At 49.3% G+C, this 18,448-nt stretch overlaps 1 pseudogene across 1 annotated transcript in view; it reads left to right on the plus strand.

The window, feature by feature from the left end:
- The window catches only part of LOC310795253 (transmembrane protein 132C-like), a 202,367-nt pseudogene extending 188,639 nt beyond the window's left edge, over positions 1-13,728 (plus strand). Inside the window, exons 8-9 of the transcript in view lie at positions 11,190-11,384; positions 12,616-13,728. The product of the transcript in view is annotated as a transmembrane protein 132C-like (transcript). The remainder of the gene's footprint in view (positions 1-11,189; positions 11,385-12,615) is intronic.
- The last annotated feature ends 4,720 nt before the right edge of the window (positions 13,729-18,448 follow it).

Raw genomic sequence — 18,448 nt, forward strand, 5'->3', positions numbered from 1 at the left:
ATTTTGTAGGAAGGTGCACAAAGCACAGCACAGTGGAAGGTGCTCAGCACAAAGGCACTGCGAGTGAAGTGTGATTTTAGGTAATTTCATGGCCAGAGCACCTAGGAGAGCTAGAAGTGGGCGGTGAAGCACAGGGTCCACCCACCCAACCAGCCAGTCCTGATATCTACAGAGGATGAGGGTCCACCCACCCAACCAGCCAGTCCTGATATCTACAGAGGATGAGGGTCCACCCACCCAACCAGCCAGTCCTGATATCTACAGAGGATGAGTGTACAAAATCCCCCCACCAGCTCAGCCTCACCTGATCAGTCACACCTGGGGCCCTGATTGGGCCACACCTGGGCTCAATAAAGGACGACTGATTGGGTGAGGCTCAGTAGGCTCCAGACAGCAGTGGAGGAGGCTGCGTTGTCCTTCCCTTGATGGTCACCAATGTGCATCTGCATCTACCATCTGTTATTGGTCTACACCTGTCTGGTGGTTATCCATCCACAAAGGGATTTGCTCTAAATAAAACCCTTGCATTTGGTTCCTCTGAGTCCTCATTCTTACCGATGCCCCACTTGCTGAGGCTATACCTTTAACCAACACCTCAAGCAGTTTCTACATGGTCCTTCGAACCCGGATTGGCCTCAGCAAGTGGGAATGGACCAGAGGAACCAGCAACCAGCAGAGGGAACAAGGTGGGCACCTGGATACCATCAACAATATGGATATTATCCAGCCTTTTACTCTACTTCAGTAGCACAAACCTTCCAACCCCATCCCCCAACACAGTGTTGTTGCCATGTGGTCGGGCATACACCTGGGAGACAGCCTAGCCAACCTGCACCATATCAACTTGATGAGCACCATAGACACCTATTGATGCAGGTTAGCAGGAGGCTTGACACGATAGAGCAGAGGGTGTACCGAAGAGGAGCGGCCCCTGCACCTCCTCCGCCTCAGGTGTTCCCTGCACCTCCTCTGCCTCAGGTGTTCCCTACACCTCCTCCACCTCATGTGTTCCCTGCACCTCCTCCGCCTCAGCTGTTCCAGGCGCCTCCTCCTCAGCCTCAGGTGCTCCCTGCGCCACCTCCTCCGCCTCAGCTGTTCCAGGCGCCTCCTCGGCCTCAGGTGCTCCCTGCGCCACCTCCTCCGCCTCAGCTGTTCCAGGCGCCTCCTCAGCCTCAGGTGCTCCCTGCACCTCTTCAGCCTCAGGTGCTCCCTGCACCTCCTCCTCAGCCTCAGGTGTTCCCTACACCTCCTCCACCTCAGGTGCTCCCTGCACCTCCTCCACCTCAGGTGCTCCCTGCGCCGCCACCTCCTCCGCCTCAGCTGTTCCAGGCGCCTCCTCAGCCTCAGGTGCTCCCTGCACCTCTTCAGCCTCAGGTGCTCCCTTCACCTTCTCCTCAGCCTCAGGTGTTCCCTACACCTCCTCCACCTCAGGTGCTCCCTGCACCTCCTCCACCTCAGGTGCTCCCTGCACCTCCTCCTCAGCCTCAGGTGCTCCCTGCGCCTCCGCCTCAGCTGTTCCAGGCGCCTCCTCAGCCTCAGGTGCTCCCTGCACCTCCTCAGCCTCAGGTGCTCCCTGCACCTCCTCCGCCTCAGGTGCTCCCTGCACCTCCTCCGCCTCAGGTGCTCCCTGCACCTCCTCAGATTCCGGTGGCCCCCCTGGCTCCAGTCCCAGTGCCCCCCGCACTGCCAGTTCCGGTGCGCCCTGCACCACCAGTTCCGGTGGCCCCCCTGGCTCCAGTCCCAGTGCCCCCCGCACTGCCAGTTCCGGTGCCCCCCGCACTGCCAGTTCCGGTGCCCCCCGCACTGCCAGTCCCGGTGCCCCCCGCACCGTCAGCTCTGGTGCCCCCCGCACTGCCAGTTCCGGTGCCCCCCGCACCGCCAGTCCCGGTGGCCCCCCTGGCTCCAGTCCCAGTGCCCCCCGCACTGCCAGTCCCGGTGCCCCCCGCACCGTCAGTCCTGGTGCCCCCCGCACCGCCAGTCCTGGTGCCCCCCGCACCGCCAGTCCCGGTGGCCCCCCTGGCTCTAGTCCCAGTGCCCCCTGCACTGCCAGTTCCGGTGCCCCCCGCACCGCCAGTCCCGGTGGCCCCCCTGGCTCCAGTCCCAGTGCCCCCCGCACTGCCAGTCCCGGTGCCCCCCGCACCGTCAGTCCTGGTGCCCCCCGCACCGCCAGTCCTGGTGCCCCCCGCACCGCCAGTTCCGGTGGCCCCCCTGGCTCCAGTCCCAGTGCCCCTCGCACTGCCAGTTCCGGTGGCCCCCGCACCGCCAGTCCCGGTGGCCCCCCTGGCTCCAGTCCCAGTGCCCGCCGCACTGCCAGTTCCGGTGCCCCCCGCACCGCCAGTCTCAGTGGGCCCCCTGGCGCCAGTCCCAGTGCCCCCTGCACTGCCAGTACCGGTGCCCCCCGCACCGTCAGTTCTGGTGCCCCCCGCACCGCCAGTCCTGGTGCCCCCCGCACCGTCAGTTCCGGTGCCCCCCGCACCGCCAGTCCTGGTGCCCCCCGCACCGCCAGCCCTGGTGGCCCCCCTGGCACCAGTCCCGGTGCCCCCTGCACCGGTGGCCCCCCCGGCTCTAGCCCCAGTGCCCCCTAGACCTCCTGCTCGGGTGGCCCCCGCACCTCCATCCGCTCCCTTGGCAACCATCCCTCGGCGCCGACCTACCGTGGCACCATTCCACCACCAGCATCCAGGTCGGCCCCCGGAAGGGTGCTGCTACCTGTGTCATCAGCGTCTGGGCCATCGTCCAGGGTTGCTCCACCCTACTGACCTGCCCCCTGGACGCCCTCCGGACCCGTGGTGCCCTTCAGCCATCCTGCCTGACCTGGAGCCTGTGAACCCAAAACTTGTTTTTCATGGGGCGGCGGGACGCCCATCTCCCTTGGGTGATGTATGGCAGCCTCCTACAGCTAACCCTGGATTTTCTGGACCCTGACCTGAGTTTATTTATCAAATATAATGCTATATTTGAGGGGCGGCTGTACAAAATCCCCCCACCAGCTCAGCCTCACCTGATCAGTCACACCTGGGGCCCTGATTGGGCCACACCTGGGCTCAATAAAGGACGACTGATTGGGTGAGGCTCAGTAGGCTCCAGACAGCAGTGGAGGAGGCTGCGTTGTCCTTCCCTTGATGGTCACCAATGTGCATCTGCATCTACCATCTGTTATTGGTCTACACCTGTCTGGTGGTTATCCATCCACAAAGGGATTTGCTCTAAATAAAACCCTTGCATTGGACGCCCTCCGGACCCGTGGTGCCCTTCAGCCATCCTGCCTGACCTGGAGCCTGTGAACCCAAAACTTGTTTTTCATGGGGCGGCGGGACGCCCATCTCCCTTGGGTGATGTATGGCAGCCTCCTACAGCTAACCCTGGATTTTCTGGACCCTGACCTGAGTTTATTTATCAAATATAATGCTATATTTGAGGGGCGGCTGTACAAAATCCCCCCACCAGCTCAGCCTCACCTGATCAGTCACACCTGGGGCCCTGATTGGGCCACACCTGGGCTCAATAAAGGACGACTGATTGGGTGAGGCTCAGTAGGCTCCAGACAGCAGTGGAGGAGGCTGCGTTGTCCTTCCCTTGATGGTCACCAATGTGCATCTGCATCTACCATCTGTTATTGGTCTACACCTGTCTGGTGGTTATCCATCCACAAAGGGATTTGCTCTAAATAAAACCCTTGCATTTGGTTCCTCTGAGTCCTCATTCTTACCGATGCCCCACTTGCTGAGGCTATACCTTTAACCAACACCTCAAGCAGTTTCTACAATGAGGGTCCACCCACCCAACCAGCCAGTCCTGATATCTACAGAGGATGAGGGTCCACCCACCCAACCAGCCAGTCCTGATATCTACAGAGGATGAGGGTCCACCCACCCAACCAGCCAGTCCTGATATCTACAGAGGATGAGGGTCCACCCACCCAACCATCCAGTCCTGATATCTGGAGAAGATGCAGCTGCCACCACAGTCCTCACTGTCTGAAAGTATAGAAGGTTACGGGGCGGAATCCTCTTCAGTGTTCTCATGCGTCATCGTGCTGACTGACAGTTTCATGTTGGATGACAATAATTAACACCACAGCACAGTATTTATAGATGGTTTTCACTGAATTGTGTTGCTAGCTATTGATAGTATTCTGTTACATCACCACACGGCCATTTTGGTAGGAAAACAACAGGTGATTGTGATCAATTAACAGGTGATTACAATCAAGTTACACTTACAGCCAATGAGCTGTGTGTATAGACCTTATTCGCTAAACCCTGGACAGCGCCATATTGTTGACATACCGTCCTGCAGCTGACAACTATACTATAGTAACGGCCTTATTGTCGTTTCTGTTCATTACAAAATAGCGATAGTGATGACAGCAATAAAAAACCCAGAGTTGTTGTTTGTATGCTGCCGTTAATGCCTGTAATAATAAACAAAAGAAAAAACGAGGTGAACAGACTTTGCTGTGAGGAGCTGTCAGAAAGTTTCACCTGTCTCTCCCAACTATCCACACATCTCCTGTGCTGCTGACGTATCCTCCGTCTCGCTCCCTTCACGTCTGTGGACGGTAGAGATAGAAACAAACCACGGGGACTTTATTGCTGTCATTACTACAGCCATGCCTAACGCAGGTCACCATCCGAACACTATTGGAACGATACAGGTAACGCTAACGGCGGCTAGCTTCCTATAAACGCTGCTCTCACATAGGTTGTCACTTAAAGATTTTTGACATTCTTTACTGTAATATAAGATCTTTTTAGTCTTAGGACATGGTAGATTGACTTGTAATAGGGAGACTCTCGGCTTTATTTATCCCACACCGCCCTCCATTGGCCAGCACTGGGACTAAGCAGTTTGCTGTCAGCGTCCCGTGTCAATAAAATAGAAAAAAGAAAAGGATGTGCGCATGCGCTGTACAGCGTAAGCGCTGTCTGCATGAAAGCAAGGAAGTAACTCGATTCGGATTTGCTACGAAAATGATGTTTCATGGAACTATGGATTATTATTTAATCACGTGGTGAGTACCCGATGTCACAACATGTACATAGAGCTTTCTGGCGCTGTGTTTTGTTGACTTTGAACGGCGATATCGTTATCGATACTAATGCACGCAGAGGGCGCAGTTGGAAAACTTACTGAATGGGGCTTTAAAGCTGCAGCGATATGTCGAGAACATGGCGGCGGTGGGCGTGCCCGTACGTGAGTGACGTCAAAGGAATAAGGTCTATAGGGAACCTAGCTTATGTCCTGCCAGCTATTGTATTCGAAAAAACAATTTTGAATGTTTATGTTGTCAAGTTAAAACGGTCTATACATAGTTAGAATGTCCCCACCCCCCACCCCTGCTTTAGGGATTTATATCAAAAGTCAAATTGACCAACATATCCTCCATAGAAAGAGTTGGTAAGCTCTTCAGTAGGACCTGTTCATGTGTGCCATGATGGGCAAAACCACCAAAATAGCCCAGAATCTGCTGCGCTTTGCACCGTGCGCTTTTGACCTGCGGGCGACACGACGAGCACAAATCCGGGTAAAATCCTCAACACCAAACTCAACTTGACGCGATACTGACACACCACCACCGCCTACACCTCTCCTTTCACTTACCTGCTGTCCAAGTCACCAAAATACCAAAACTGACGCAGGTAAGAATATACCTGTGTGTGACGGAAATACCACTTCTCCGGGGTAAAGCCCCTCCGTCCGTCACGGAAATAGATCCCCCACAGTTTGATCTTGACAGGGGAAGTGACACCGCTGGTTCCACTCAGGCCTGCTCAGTACATACAGGCTAGTATGGAATCTGACATTTTTTAGAAATGTGATCCTTACGCTGGGCTGCTGGCTCAATGGCCGTGCATCAGGGGAAAGCAGTGAACGCTTTAGTGCAGTAGTTCTCAAATGGGGGTCCGGGGACCCCCAGGGGTCCGTGGCACTTTGCGAAAAGTGTGCGAAAAGTTTTCAGGATTTTTTCTTTCTTTTGCAAAAGCTTCATATTATTTACCATACCATTGTATGCTTTAAATCTAAAATGGTTCATGGATTACATTCTAATCTAACAAACCTATCAATTTAAAAGTCAAGCACGTTCCCGTGGAAACAATTAAGCTTAGCCCAAAATCACAAATCAGAATGAGGGGCCGGTCCCCGGTATATTTTCTATCTTGTAAGGGGTCCTTGGCTGAAAAACATTTGAGAACCTCTGCTTTAGTGCAGCACATCCACTTCCTGTAATGTTGTGGATCAGACTACTTGCTGACCAAGTCCACTTTGATCACAACCTCTTGCACAGGCACATGGACAGATGGGATATTGTGAGGTTATGAAGCTGGAGCTGATCTCTAAAATGGTGTAATGGGTGATTGACTGCCCAAAACACACCAGACGCCTATCCTACGCTGAAGCAACGCCTCGTGGAGGCAGTTTACCGAGACCGATCTTCACCGGGCACAGCACGTTGCCTCGCTGAAGCGACGCTGCACACGTGCGTAGTGTGTAGTTTCTGGTTTATTTTATCACGTGAGCCACGAGCAGTTGTAGGCGAGCAGCCAGGCATGAATCCAATGCAAGTTGTGACCGGCGCGAGGCAAAACAGAGCGAGGCGTGGAGCTTCTGATGTGAATCGCAAGACTCCTTCCTGCTCGATGCTTTCAGTGACGCGCTGTTTCTGAGATGCTTTTGGTGTGAACCAAGCGTTAGGCTAAAAAAACCATACAAGGGACACATCATCTTTGAAAGCTCTGAATAGAGAGGCAAAGTGACCGCCTACTTCCTGCTTCAGCACTGTACCAGAGATTTTCATCCGCCATTTATTTTCCCATGGACTTTTCGTAAAATGCTTATAAAAATAGTTTTACTTCGTCAAACCAAACGGTTCAGATATATTTAGAATCGGGAGAGACCATAGAACATTTAACTCGGACCATAACTAAAAAAACAACACAGAAAAAATATTTTCTTTAAATCCGCGATTTTTTGGTCTGAGTGAAATGTTATGTGGTCTCTCCTGTTTCTAAATATATCTGAACCGTTTGGTTTGACGAAGTAAAACTATTTTTATAAGCATTTTACAAAATGTCTATGGGAAAATAAATGGCGGATGAAAATCTCTGGTACAGTGCTGAAGCAGGAAGTGACGTTCCACTTTGGCTCTCTATAGGAAGGGGAAGGGTGGAGGGAGGATAGTCTGCAACAGCTCTGAGGAAGGGTCCTTAATGTTTCTGGGAATTTGAAGGAGGACACTGGATTCAGAGGATGGACCTGGCATCTCTGGAATAGGCTGAGGAACGTCCTGGCATCTCTGGAAATTGGACCGAGGACTCTGAAAAAGGGGAGGAGAGATCTGGCCATTTCCACAAAAGGGGAGGAGCCTTGAGATCTGGTGGGGGTGGGGTTAAAGGGGATGTATTAGGTGGACGGGTGGGTTTAAAGGGGAATACTGATCAATTTGAGGGATGTGAAAAATGCTGCTGACTTCTTGTGGAGGTGTGTACAGGTGTGTACAGGTGTGTACAGGTCTGTACAGGTGTGTACAGGTGTGTACAGGTGTGTACAGGTGTGTACAGGTCTGTACAGGTGTGTACAGGTGTGTACAGGTCTGTACAGGTGTGTACAGGTGTGTACAGGGCGTATAGATTGCAGCAGGTTCTGGCATCGCTAGAAGAGGAGAATCAATTCCACTCAGAGTTGGAAGTGGAGCAGCTTCCCTCTCTTTGAGAAGGTGATGGTGATACACGACCTTCTTGACCTTCACTCCGATGTTATCGACTCATGGCTTTCAGCTTTAGGTCCTCCTTGACAAAGAGTTCAGTATAGTTACCAGCCACGACAGTGTTGGCTGGTATTGGTTTCTCTCTGTGTGTGTGTGTGTGTGTGTGTGTGTGTGTGTGTGTGTGTGTGTGTGTGTGAGTGTGTGTGTGTGTGTGTGTGTGTGTGTGTGCGTGCGTGCGTGCGTGCGTGCGTGCGTGCGTGCGTGCGTGCGTGCGTGCGTGCGTGCGTGCGTGCGTGCGTGTGTGTGTGTGTGTGTGTGTGTCATCATGGGAAAATGTGGTTCTGGAGACACCTATTGTAGCGGGAACTCCCTCAGAAGCGGTTTTCAGTACTTTCTCAGATGTACTGTATGTCTGTGGAGAGATTTTGTGGACGCAATAAAAAACCGTGCAAGACGCAGGCACGAAACCTTACAGGTGTGTAGTTGACATCAAAATGCTGGTCAAGTTTGAGCAAGTGGGCTGGCTCTCCCTAGCCTGGTAAACCACCCGTCACGTGAACTCACATTTCATTTGGTTCTCCGTGACGGTCTGGACCCGCACATGCAGTTAAGATGATTGGTCGAGCCATGCCGGGCCGACGAATCAGCGGCAGCCGTAGGCGGGCTCAGGCGGTGGGTACATGGTCTTTGTAGTTCTTTTCACTTGTCAACATGGCTGCCGCCGCGGAAGTGACAGGCAGTCTGAATGAAATTGAATGTAACGTTCCCAATTCTATGTATTAAATTCTAAAAAACGACCCTCAACATTTGGGAAGGCTAAGCCACACAACTAGTTCATTATAATCTAACTAAATGCTTCGAAGGTGACTTTACGACCGCGAGGACTCAATCAATGAATACCACGGAGATCATCCACAGGCACCTTCGGCGATCTGATTGGTTGAAGTTAACACCCACCAGCGGTGATAGACAGATGGGTCATCCAATCACCTGCCAAGTAGCTTGGAAAAAGTGCCCGCCTCCGTCAGCGGGTCTGGTTACTTCATTCCCAGATCGACTGGTTTAATGAAACTATGTGGAGCTATACCGTCCATCTGGCAGCGTCAGGTTAGGCTCTCCCCACATAGGACAAACGTCAACATTTTACTTTGGAAAACAACTTATGAAAACTGAGGACGAGTGGAAGCAAATTAGTCAGTGATATTTTCTTTAGGATACTCCTGGCCTGCCTTAAGTGTAACTGCCAACTTAAAATACCCTAATGCAGCTGTATTGTTTTGTAATTAAAATGTTAACCAATGCTTTTTCCTCCCTGCCTCGTTTCCAACAGTCAGTTATACATGAAGCACGTGTGGATTTCAAACACACTAAATCTACACTTCCACAGCCATTTTTCTACGTCAATTTCCAATTTATTATCAGTTAAAAACCAGCCATAGTTAAAGATATATTAATATTAATATTATTATAACACATTATTGTCTAATAAGATTGGATATTACCTGTACATGAAGACATTCAGTATGCACTCTCGTGTCTACATGGCCTGTGTGTGTTAGTGAGAAATCTCAACTCCACAATGACCATTGTTATTAAGCATTTTTACCCTTACCTTAGAGATAAGCTTAACCCACATATCACATGTCTGAGCCCACAGTGATTGTATGATTGTGCGTTTGTGCGCGCGCGTGTGTGTGTGTGTTTGTGTGCGTGTGTGTGTGCTTGTGTGTTTGTGTGTGTGCGTGCCTGTGTGTGTGTGTTTGTGTGTGTGTAGCATTCCAGGATAGCATTGTCAGTAGTGTGTGTGAAGAGGGGAAGAGGTATACTAAAGGGAGGAGAGCAGTGAAAAGGGCCTGCATGTACAAACGAGCTGGTGATCAGGGCTGACACTTCATTATGGCAGCAGGGTAAACGTGGTGGTTCCAGTCTCTCTCTGAGGAGAGACTGGAACCCTAATTGGAGCAGATGGGAGGGCTTCTCATCTCACCGCAACATCACTACTGTTTACATGCCTCCACCTCTGGCACCTCGGGGACGGGGAGCGAGACGGAGAAGAGACTCCAGCGGGGAGGAGAGTGTATGGAGATTGTATGGATGTTCGCATGCGTGTTTGTGAGTGGGATTTCTTTTCTTTCTTGTTTTGTTCTTTACTACTTACTAGGAATCGAGCGCACACGTGCACGGGCTCGCAGCCTCGTCCGCCCTGCAGTTCGCCGACTGCACGTCGCATATACGCCGCTACCCGGCGTAGCCTGCTCTATGACATCACTGATGACATCATCACGGATGATATCACTGATGACATCATCACTGGACTTATTCCTCAGCCAGGAAGGATGACATCACTGATGACATCATCGCTGGTGACATCACATTTATTATTTATTATTTTATTTTATTATTTTATTTGACAGGGACAATGGACAGTCAGAAACTGTCCCAGACTAAGCTAGGAAGCTACATTTCATCTGCAGTCCCTGGGGTCCCTACATGATACAAGGAATTAGGTATTAAGGCAATCACCTAATTAAAAAATCGGGCTGCGTCAGGTCACCCGCACGGGTGCTCTTTACATCCCCTGAAAGTTTCAGCCTGATCGCACGTAAAACGGCATAGCTGTGGCCGGCCAAAGTTCTGCTCACTCACACACAGACACACACACGCACACACACCCACACACCCGCACACACACCCACACACCCACACACACACACACACACACACACGCACACACACACACACACACACACACACACACACACACACACACACACACACTTCTCATTCTTATGATAGGATGCACAGATGTTTGGCTCTGTATTTGTCTTTATTGAATATGATAGAGCCTGTAGAATATACAATTTAGCAGAGATGGGAAAACTACACGCATTCTTTACTCTATGTATATGTAAGGTAAGATTTAAAGATTTAAGTTCAATAAATGCATGATGTTAGTCAATGAGTAATCTCGTTAAATTATCGGGATCTCAATATCAGTCAAAAATAATCAGGATTATGATTATTATTAGTCATAATTGAGCAGCCCTACCTTAAATAATCACTCATGGCTCGTGCAAAAAAAAAAAAAACAGACACTGAAACTGAACACCAGAACCTAGTGTGTGTGGTCAAATTTAAGGAAGGAACTACAGTGAGTACACACCTCGTTCGAGTGCAAGCTTCCTGCTTGCAAGATATGTGTGTGGCTCCAGGGTTGGACCTTCTCATCATCATCTGACATCGTCGTCAACAACAACAATGGCCGCCGGCAAATCGCTATGTTCCTCTTCAATCACAGGAAGCAGTGTCATCTGTGATCTGGATGGAACATCTCATGTAGCACGTTATGTGTGTGTGTGTGTGTGTGTGTGTGTGTGTGTGTGTGTGTGTGTGTGTGCGTGCGTGCGTGCGTGCGTGTGTGCGTGCGTGCGTGCATACGTGCGCGTGCGTGTGTGCATACGTGCATGTGTGTGTGTTGCAGGTGCTGTCCCCTCTGTCCTCCTCGGTGCTGCTGGCTGAGAGGAGCTTCAGGGTGCTGGATGATAAAGTGAGTGTGACAGAGCTGGGGGTGCAGCTGGTATCTGGCCTGGCTCTGTCCCTGCAGCTCAGCCCGGGCAGCAACAGGGCCATCGTCGCCACGGCGACCACACAGGAAGTCATGCGCACTCTCAAACAGGTACGACTTCTTAAGTCCAAGTCATCTCAAGTCATCTCGATCGCTTGCTGCAGCGTTTTTTTGGTTTGTCGTTCTTCAACCTGCCTCGAGAAAGGAGAAACGTATCAAATCAGTTCCACATCTGTCTGTTCCGCAAGCTCTCCAACTGTTCTGTGTGTTTTATTGGACTTAGATGAGAGCTACTTGACTAGATGGCGTGGGATCTAAGTTGTTATGGACTCCATCATGTTGATGGTCATTTTCCTTTTCTTTTTAGTTCACTTATTATTGATATTAGAGTACAGTTAGTGAAACTAACTTTCATCTAGATCAGCGATATTCAACTTGCGGCCTGCGGGCCACATGCAGCCCGCGATGGAATTGCAAAAAATAATTAATAATAATTACAGTGCACCTGAACGCAACATGCAAGATACCCGCTGAATAAGTCTCCAAATGTTCATGTCATTCTGGCCAATACTCACACTTCTGTTATAGCATTTCAGTCTGGAATATGGAATATCTTTCAATAATCTATGATTTAGCTGCTAAATTGTCAAATACCGCCGCCATCTGCTCGCTACCCAGGCACTTATGTATGTACTTAACCGAACTAACTATCCGGTGTGCACAACATTGTCAGACTAAACTCCGGCTGACACCCCAAAAACCTACAATCCGCTACAGAAAAATGTATATTGTTTGTTTATTAACTGGCCCCTGGCCTTCTATCATTTCACGAAAGTGGCCCCCGGGCAAAGCAAGCTGAGTATCCCTGATCTAGACGATCACTCCTTCCGTTTACATATGCAACCGCTGAAGATACTCTTATTCCTAATTAACATTTCAAATGGAACAAGACTGCCTCTTCCCCGGGGAGAAAGAAGGTCGTTTGGTTTTCACAAAATAGCGTCACATTAATTTTACTCGTCCAAATGTTTCTATAAGCCTCGCTAATTAAAACACACTAGCTTCCTCCTTTCTCTCTGCCATTCTTTCTTAAAGGTGAACAGGAAACACACAGATCAGTGTTACCTGTCTAATTAACAGGGTTATTTGGAGTATTACCACAGTTTGTCTGGGTTTTGGATTGCTGCTGTTGTACGCTAATGAAACACCAATTTGTGTGTGTGCGTGCGCGTGTGTGTGTGTGTGTGCGTGCGTGCGTGTGTGTGTGTGTGCATGCGTGCGTGCGTGCGTGTGTGTGTGTGTGTGTGTGTGTGCGTGCGTGCGTGCGTGTGCGTCTTCTCAGGAGTCCTTGATCAGTGCGTGGCTCCAGTTCAGCGACGGCTCCATGACGCCTCTGGACAACTACAACCCCGCCCACTTCCTCCTGACCGCGACCTCTTTGGACGACCAGGTGGTGGCGGTGCAGCGCAGCGCCGCCTGGAAGTGGCCCGTCGTCGTCGCCAAGGGCGAAGGTCAGGGCCTGCTGGTGCGCGTGGAGATGATCCCGTCCGAGCTGTGCCAGAAGGGCAGGCGACGGACCGTCTTGGCCACCGGAGTGGGAAACGTACAGGTCCGGTTTGGCCAGCCCGAGGAGCCCGAGGACACCCGGCCGGGACACCGGCGAACTCGACCCGACTCGCCGTACTACGGCGGCTCCATCACCGACATGGAGACGGGGATCATCAACCGAGGAGCCACCACCGCCAAGGGCCACGCGCCCATGAGGCCTAGCGGAGGTCGTCTCTCGGCCGCCGACGGCGGGGCGGGGGTCCCGGGGGAATTCTCCGAATACCCCGACCAGGCGGAGCTGCCTCGGGGCCGCAGTACCGAGGACGACCTGTCGTCGTCCCGGCGCGCCCTGACGGACCTGGAGATCGGCATGTACGCCCTGCTGGGAGTCTTCTGCCTGGCCATCTTGGTGTTTCTCATCAACTGCATCTCGTACGCGTATAAATACCGCAGCAAGCACCTCTCCCTGGAGGCCCCTGAAGCCATGCCCCATGCCCACGACTGGGTGTGGCTGGGCCAGGAGGAGGGGCTCTGTCTGCAGCAGCAGCAGCAGCAGCAGCAGCAGGATGAACTGATGGGCTGCCCCCTAGAGGAAGGCAGCCAACTCCTCAACGGAGGGGTCCTCCAGCGTGGTGGTAACGCCAGCGTCCAGGGAGGGTGCAGCTCGGGCGGGAGGGATCACAGGAGCGAGCCCCTTAACTCGCCCACCACCAAGAGGAAGAGGGTGAAGTTCAGCACCTTCGCCAACGTCAAGTCCAGCAACGGGTGCCCGGTGCTCAGCCCGCTGGCACTAGCGCAGACCAGTGAAATCAAATGGGTGTGTCCGGACATTGAGCTGGGCGACTCACAGGATCTGCGGAACTATATGGAAAGACTGAATGAAAACGCAACTAAGAACATTGCATAGGGCCGGTGCAGCGTGTGTTTTCAACAAACTAAAGAGAAACTCACCTGGATGCCTTCGGAATGAGGAGTGACAGTTGAAGGGGGAGGCGAGGAACGTTAGTGGAACACAGATGGAGGGGATGCTGTTAAAACTGTCCCTCACCATGACAACGGTACAGTGCGTTCTGCCTCTGTTGTTTCCATGACGATAGCAAAGGGTCGAGCGACGGACTTCGACGAGATGTCATCTGCCATGACACCACGACATAGTTTGAGAGGAGGGAAATGTGAACGTGATATTGTTACTTAACTTAAATGTACATTCCTTGTCTTTAATTGAGGTTCGATCTCATTTTCTAATCGCCACGTACATTTTACATTTTTTAATCGTCATATTTTTTCGTTCTTTCTGCGTTTTGTTGCTTTTTTCTAGAGTCGCAGTATGCCCCCCGCACCACCTGTAAGCAAACATATCGGTATTCTCGGAGAGAGAAGTGTTGAAAACAATTCCAATTGTATATAAACTGCACAGTTTTATTTTGGAGGAATTATATGTGTATAGTGACATTTTTTAAAGTGTTTTTATTTTTGGTTTGTTGATTTTATTTTAATTTTATTTTTGATTTCTCTCCAGAATCCAGATCCATGCATGCTGTTATTAGGGAGGAGGCATGTGTGTCTGATCTGGTACCTGAAATCAAAGTGTGTAGATAACTCCTGGAGACATGTCCATTCAATAGTATGGCGTTCATTCATATTCATTGTGGAACTGAGCATTGAGTCGTTATTTTGATATTAGTGAAGGAATTGTTTGGAATTTGGAATTTTGGAATTTTGTTTCCCCCTACAGTTGACCCTATTCTTACTTTAATGTCGTTATTGTTTGTGTGACCCCTCTTTGACTCGATCGCATACATCACTTAAAAATAGACTTTACGCACTTCTGAGGAGACAACTTCAAATCCAGAGTGTATTATGATTGCATCACTTTTAAAGGTTTTTAAAATGGACAAGAAATTACAATCGACACACACAACGAAATAGTGATCACCATAAAGAGCATCGATAGACAGAAATCACAGAAATAGGTCTCAAATCGTTCATTTTACAATCAACCCGGTTTACTAATTGGTATGGCTTGTGTTAGGTGGAGCTCAGCACATGACAGAAACAAATCTTTCAAGAGCCATTAGAATGAATGAATGACTCGTCAAAAAAGGGTTGGAAGGAGTGAGAAAACCTTGAATCTCACATCTTCACTCCTCATGTCATTATGTCAATATTAGTCAAGTTCATCTCTTTCTATCTCTGTTTTAAAAATGGCCGCTGGACTAATTAAAACTGAAGGTAACTCTTCTCTACCACGCTGCTGTGTGACTCATTTGTCTGCCTGTTTTATTTGTCTCTCGATCTGTCTACTTTCCCCCCTGCCTGACCGGTTTTAAGTATGCAGACAGCGGCTTCATCAAATATCAAATTGAACCGCCATGTTGTTGTTGTTGTTGTTGTTGATTGTCGTTGTGCATCTGCCAGGTGAAGCGGGAGAAACGCTGTAAGTCGTCATGCTCCAGGCGCTTAAACAAGCACTGCATTCACATTATCCATGTCGTCGTTTCACTCACTGATACACAGTGTAACAGGAGGGTTATTTATATATGCATAAAAGTCAAGTTTATTTGTATAGCACATTTCATACACAGAGGCAATTCAAAGTGCTTCACATAAAATGGTTGACAGGAAAATAAAAGAATAAAAGAAGAGAATAAAATGGACATTTAAAAGCATCACAACAAAACTAAAAAAAAAGAGTATAAAAAGTGCATTAAGCAACAGGCGCAGCAGTTGCAGAAAGAGCTAAAAACTTATAGAGGACTCATTGGGGGTTTGCATAATAGAATAAATCAATTTATCTATATTGAGTCCCCCGACATCATGACTATATAAGAAACACGACTACACCCACATAAAACTCAGGTCTGGGTACGGGGTCCTCTTTTCCTCTATACTGCAGTTTGGACGCCAAGCATACCCCCGCTTGTACCTTGGGTCATCTGTTGCCCGTCGACAAACAGGCCGTTTTTTTTTCTCTAAACCTTGCTTAAAACGAGTAGAAAGCTCCCCTTACGCGTGCGTCCCTCCTGACGCATCAGCTCACCCTCTTGTGAGTATTATCCGTAACCATCCCCCAGACCTGCAGCGCAGCACTCAGGTCTGGGTACGGTGTCCTCTTTGTCTAAAAGTCTAAATGGACCGGTAGAAAGGTGCCACGCTGTGAAGAGGGAGACTGTTGTTCGTTTAGTAAAGGTGTTACGCACCACGTTGTGTGACGAGAATTAGATTAAATCCTCGAAGCAAATCGCAAAGGCAAAAGGAATGTGTCAGACATATTGTACGATTTTACCCATGTGTAAAAACTACAGTTCATAAAGAAAGGGTAATGATAGTGGCCAGGGGTGACAGTGCCGAAGCAAATGCTATTAAAAAAAAATGCACAGAAGTAGAGTAGAGAGAGTGAGTGAGATAACTTAGTCAAATGTCAAATACGGAACAAAACCAAAATAGACCCTTTTCACGGGGGCCATTTTGTGTCGAAAAGGAAAAATAAACAGGTGCAAGAAAAACACTAATGAGGGTTTCCAAATTCCAATCATGGAAGTTGGAAACCCTCATTAGTGTTTTGCTTGCACCTATGTTTACCCTGCCTTTTTGACACAAAATGGCCACCGTGAGAAGGGTCTATTGACAGTGTCAGTGGCCAGATTAGAGATGATTATAACCTCTGACACTGAGCTGAGCTTTATTATTATTATTATGTTCATGTTTGTGGCATTTTCTATGTAGTTTTTCATGTCAAATTACTGGCCCTATTCACCATATGTTCCAACACAGAGGTCAGCCAGTTACTTCCTATTGTGTTGACACTTCCTGTGACAGTACAGTACTAGTGAGCAGGTAAAACAGACAGTGTTTTGAACAGGAAGTCATAACACAACTGGGTCAAGTGGGCGGGGCTACATAAGGTGAATACCCACATGTCACGTACATTCTAACAGAACGCGATCCAACCACCTGCGAAAAAGAGATGCTGCCACGTTACCAGGCAGGTCTATTGGTTTTAAAGTCTTTTAAAGGAAAATATTGAGTACATACATTTATATTGAACAAGTTGAAAACATTTCAACGTTTCAGAAGGTCATTATGTTTTTGATCAAGTCCATTTTATTAGGTCCTGATGATCAATCAATAACTAAATAAATAACAAAAATATATTGATCTATTCTCATAAACCAATTCAGATGCATCCTACAAATCCACACTTCAACAATGAAGTGTTCTTTTGCTCTCTATGGCATTCTGGGTAATGGAAGAGTGTTGTTTGTTTGTGTGTTTGTTTTTTGGTTCATAATTTCCAGTCAGTGTGAGTGGAATGTCTACAGCTGGAACTCAAGATTAGCCCATTATCTGAGAGGCTTAGTGGAAAGTGAGAGAGCTGCCAGCCAGCCAGCAGCCCAAAAGTGAATTTGGAAGGTAAACGAGTTTGTGGTTTAAATTAAAAAGCCAGATTCTCATTTAGATATAGATTCACATTGCAATCCTGTGCTTCAAGACCCTGGAACCCTCTCAATCTTCTCCCCTGTCCTCAATCCACCACCCTGCCTCCTCTCCTCCCTCTTCACTTTCGGTAATTTACTTTCATGAGAAGGTTGACATCCTTCTGTCAGCTACCTTCTGGTCCTACCCCCCCTGCTGGTGGCAACACGTTCTCGTTTCAAGCGCATCAAATAGCGCCGCTTTGTCACACACCTTGTGGAGGGATGTTGACGAGCACTGTGCCCTTCTGCGTCAGCATGGTTTTGGGGGTTGGGTTTAGGCACTGGTAGCCACTTGGTTGGGGTTTAGATGGTTGGATATGGTGGAGGTCTCCAGGGGAAGGGTCTACAGGTCCACAGTCCTCCCTAGTGTTGTGGTCAAGACCATGCACCTAAACTGAGACCGAGTCAAGAACAAGACCGAAACTTTGATTAAAAAAAAAGAGCAAGACCGAGGGAGGGCGAGTCCGAGACGAGACCAAGACCATCAAAATGTGGTCATGAGACCGAGTGCTACAACACTAGTCCTCCCCAGCCACACACTCCTCCACACACTCGAGGGTGTGTGCGTCCATGTGCATACAAAAAAAAAAACAATTCCTTCAAGAATGTCCGTCATAGATTATGTTGCATAGTTGATTTCTCTATTGTTGACTAAATGTTTTATTGTAAGTCGCTTTGGATAAAAGCCAAATGACGTAATGTAATGTAATGTAATACGAGGGTACCGCGCGCGTTAACATCTGGAGCACAAGGTGCGTGACAAAGCGGTGGTAGCATATTTGACACCGTCGGAGTGAGAACAGGCTGTCCTACTATCAGTTTCCCCAAAAATCCCGAAGTAGTTCTTCCTCTTATCGAGACTGGATTACCGTCTCTCGATCTCCTCTGTCCCCAGAAGAAAGACCCAAACCCTGTATCCACCAGCAGGGTCAACACTTGCGCCCTCCATCGTTTCCTCTCTCCTCCATGCCAGGCCATCTCTGCTGATCTACTCTCTCACGTCACTTCTTCCTCTTCACACTGACCGAACGGAAAAACTGCAGACTGGCATTGCTTCTTCTGTATCTTTACAAAGCTTGTGAACTCTAACCGCCGTCTGAAAGAACTTTCTCAAGTCTGGTTCAAAGGCAGCACACTCCACTGAAGCAT

Source organism: Poromitra crassiceps, assembly GCF_964638095.1.
Source record: "Poromitra crassiceps genome assembly, chromosome: 21".
NCBI lineage: Eukaryota > Metazoa > Chordata > Actinopteri > Beryciformes > Melamphaidae > Poromitra > Poromitra crassiceps.